Genomic DNA, 4,604 nt, shown 5'->3' on the forward strand with positions numbered 1-4,604 from the left:
TAAATCTGTATCTTTGGGGTAAATACCCAGTAGTGCAATGGCAGGGTAATCGGGAAACTTTATTTTTCATTTCTTGAGGAATCTCCACACTGTTCTCCAAAGTGGCTGCACCAACTTGCATTCCCACCAACAGTGGAAGAGGGTTCCCCTTTCTCCACATCCCCTCCAACACATGTTGTTTCCTGTCTTGCTAATTTTGGCCATTCTAACTGGTGTCAGGTGATATCTCAATGTGGTTTTAATTTGAATCTCCATGATGGCTAGTGATGATGAATATATGTGTCTGATAGCCGTTTGTCTGTTCATATCTTCTGCCCATTTTTTGGTATGATTATCTCTTTTGTGTGTGTTGAGTTTGAGGAGTTCTTTATAGATCCTGGATATCAACCTTTTGTCTTTACTGTCATTTACAAATATCTTCTCCCATTCTGAGGGTTGACTCTTTGTTTTCTTGACTGTTTCCTTCGCTGTGCAGAAGCTTTTGATTTTGATGAAGTCCCAGAAGTTTATTTAGGCTTTTGTTTCCTTTGCCTTCAGAGACACATCTTGAAAGAAGTTGCTGTGGCTGATATCGAAGAGATTACTGCTTATGTTCTCCTCTAGGATTCTGATGGATTCCTGTCTCACATTGAGGTCTTTTATCCATTTTGAGTTTATCTTTGTGTACGGTGTAAGAGAATGGTCGAGTTTCATGCTTCTACATAGAGCTGTCCAGTTTTCCCAGCACCATTCATTGAAGAGACTGTCTTTTTTCCACTGTATATTTTTTTCTGTTTTGTCGAAGATTATTTGACCATAGAGTTGAGGGTCCATATCTAGGCTCTCTACTCTATTCCACTGGTCTATGTGTCTGTTTTTATGCCAGTACCATGCTGTCCTGGTGATCACAGCTTTGTTTCAAATCAGGTAACATGATGCTCCCAGTTTTATTTTTGTTTTTCAGCAGTTCCTTAGCGATTCGGGGTCTCTTCTGATTCCATACAAATTTTTGGATTATTTGCTCCAGCTCTTTGAAGAATACCAGTGGAATTTTAATCGGAATGGCATTAAAAGTATAGATTGCTCTAGGCAGTATGGACATTTTAACAATGTTTATTCTTCCAATCCAAGAGCATGGAATGGTCTTCCATCTTTTTGTGTCTTCTTCAATTGCTTTCATGAGTGTTCTGTAGTTCCTCGAGTACAGATCCTTTACCTCTTTGGTTAGGTTTATTCCCAGGTATCTTATGGTTCTTGGTGCTATAGTAAATGGAATCGATTCTCTAATTTCCCTTTCTGTATTTTCATTGTTAGTGTATAAGAAAGCCACTGATTTCTGTACTTTGACTTTGTATCCTGTCATGTTACTGAATTGCTGTATGAGTTCTAGTAGTTTGGGGGTGGAGTCCTTTGGGTTTTCCATATAAAGAACCATGTCATCTGCAAAGAGAGAGAGTTTGACTTCTTCATTGCCAATTTGGATACCTTTTATTTCTCTTTGTTGTCTGATTGCTGTTGCTAGGACTTCTAATACTATGTTGAACAAGAGTGGTGAGAGTGGGCATCCTTGTCGTGTTCCTGATCTCAACGGGAAGCTGCAAGCTTTTTCCCATTGAGGATGATATTTGCTGTGGGTCTTTCATAGATAGATTTGATGAAGTTCAGGAATGTTCCCTCTATCCCTATACTTTGAAGCGTTTTAATCAGGAACAGATACTGGATTTTGTCAAATGCTTTTTCTGCATCAATTGAGAGGACCATGTGGTTCTTCTCTCTTCTCATATTAATTTGTTCTATCACATTGATTGGTTTGTGAATGATGAACCATCCTTGTAGCCCAGGAATGAATCCCACCTGGTCATGGTGGATAATCTGTTTAATGTGCTGTTGGATCCTGTTTGCTAGGATCTTGTTGAGAATCTTAGCATCCATACTCATCAGTGATATTGGTCTGAAATTCTCCTTTTTGGTAGGGTCTTTGCCTGGTTTGGGAATCAGGGTAATTCTGGCTTCATAGAAAGAGTCTGGAAGTTTTCCTTCTGCTTCAATTTTTTGAGACAGATTCAGGAGAATAGGTGTTATTTCTTCTTTGATAGTTCAGTAGAATTCAGCAGGGAATCCATCAGGTCCTGGGCTCTTGTTTTTTGGGAGGTTTTTGATCACTGCTTCAATCTCATTACTAGATATCAGTCTATTTGGGTTGTAAATTTCTTCCTGGTTCTATTTTGGCAGTTTACAGTTTTCCAGGAATGCATCTATTTCATCTAGGTTGCTTAGCTTATTGGCATATAACTGTTGATAATAACTTCTGATGATTGTTTCTACTTCCTTGGTGTTAGTTGTTATCTCTCCCTTTTCATTCATAATTTTATGAATTTGGGCTTTCTCTCTTTTCTTTTGGATTAGTGTGGCCAATAGTTTATCAATCTTATTGATTCTTTCAAAAAACCAGCTTCTAGTTTCATTGATACGTTCTACTGTATCTCTGGTTTCTACCTCATTGATCTCAGCTCTAATCTTGATTTTTTCCCTTCTTATGTTTGGAGTTGGTTTGATTTGTTGTTGATTCTCCAGTTCCTTAAGGTGTAGAGATAGCTGGTGTGTTCTGGATTTTTCAATTTTTTTGAGGGAGGCTTGGATCGCTATGCATTTCCCCTTTAGGACCACCTTTGCTGTATCCCATAGGTTTTGGACCGAAGTGTCTTCATTCTCATTGGTTTCCATGAATTGTTTCAGTTCTTCTTTGATCTCCTGGTTGATCCAAGCATTCTTTAGCAGGTGGTCTTAGCTTCCAGGTGTTTGAGTTCCTTCCGAACTTTTCCTTGTGATTGAGCTCCAGTTTCAAAGCATTGTGATCTGAGAATATGCAGGGAATCATCTCAGTCTTTTGGTATCAGCTGAGTCCTGATTCATGAAACAGTGTGTGGTCTATTCTTGAGAAGGTTCCATGTGCACTTGAGAAGAATGAGTATTCTGTTGTTTTAGGGTGGAATGTTCTGTATATATCTATGAGGTCCATCTGGTCCAATGTGTCATTCAATGCTCTTGTTTCTTTATTGATATTCTGCTTCGATGATCTATTTCTGAGATATGTGTGTTAAGATCTCCTACTATTAACGTATTCATATCAATATGACTCTTTATCTTGATTAACAGTTTTCTTATGTAATTGGCTGCTCCCATATTGGGGGCATAGATATTTACAATTGTTAGATCATCTTGGTGGATAGTCCCTTTAAGAATGATGTAGTGTCCTTCTGTATCTCTGACTACAATCTTTAGTTTAAAATTGAATTTTTCTGAGATGAGAATCGCTACCCCAGCCTTCTTTTGAGGCCCTTTGGTATGAAAGATGCTTCTCCATCCCTTCACTTTCAGTCTGGGTGTATCTTTAGGTTCAAAATGGGTCTCTTGTAGACAACATATGGATGGGTCCTGTCGTTTTATCCAATCTGAAACCCTGTGCCATTTTATGGGCACATTTAGGCCATTCACATTGAGAGTGATTATTGATAGATATGCTTTCATTGACATCGCGCTACCTTTGAAGTCTTTCTTTCTGTAGATTGTCTCTATATTTCTGTTCAATGCTATTCTTAGGATTTTTCCTCTTTTATAGAACCCCCCTTAATATTTCCTGCAGTGATGGCTTGGTGGTTGCATAGTCTTTTAAGCCTTGCCGGTCTTGGAAACTCTTTATCTCTCCATCCATTTTGAATGTCAGTCTTGCTGGAGAAAGTATTCTTGGCTGCATGTTCTTCTCATTTAGTGCCCTGAATATATCTTGCCAGCCCTTTCTGGCTTGCCAGGTCTCTGTGGACAGGTCTGACGTTATTCTGATGGGCTTTCCTCTGTAAGTAAGGAGCCTCTTTGTCCTAGCGGCTTTCAAGAGATTATACCTACAATTATGATTCCTCAATTTGGCTATCAGGTGCCTTGATGACTTTTTGGAATCTATAATCTTGTGTGGAGACCTCTCGGCCTCCAGTACATGAACGCTGGTTCCATTCACGAGATTGGGAAAATTTTCATGAAGAATTTGTTCCACTATATCTTCTAGACTTCTTTCTTTCTCCTCCCCTTCGGGGATTCCAATAATTCTGACTTTGGAATGTTTCATGGCATCATTTATTTCCCTGATTCTGTTTTCGTGGTTTCTAAGCTGTTTGTTCCAGGCTTCCTCCTGATCCTTTCTCTCTATCTGTTTGTCCTCCAGATCACTAATTCTATCTTCTGTCTCAGTTACTCTAGCTTTGAGAGAATTTAGATTAGTTTGGAACTCATTGAGAGCATTGTGAACCTCAGCCCTGGTAGCTTTTAGCTCTGCCCTAACATTGTGCACATCATCTCTGGTCGCTTTCAGCTCAGCCCTAATCAGTTCCGTTTGGTCATCCATGGCTTTCTCCAACCTAGCTATTGCCTGGATAATTGTTAGCCTGAATTCTCTTTCCGACATAATGTCTATGTTGATAGCCATTAGCTCTGTTGCAGAAGGTCCATCGTCTGTATTTTTCTTCTGTTGGGTATTCCACCTCCTAGTCTTTTTGATGAGAGATGACTGAACAGATGTATCTGGATGTGTCAAATGTGGTGCAGTCAAGGTGCACCCTGGGACACTTCTGAGC

The sequence above is a fragment of the Enhydra lutris genome, unplaced genomic scaffold (genome assembly GCF_002288905.1).
Source record: "Enhydra lutris kenyoni isolate GAN:26980312 unplaced genomic scaffold, ASM228890v2 scaffoldscaffold159, whole genome shotgun sequence".
Taxonomy (NCBI): domain Eukaryota; kingdom Metazoa; phylum Chordata; class Mammalia; order Carnivora; family Mustelidae; genus Enhydra; species Enhydra lutris.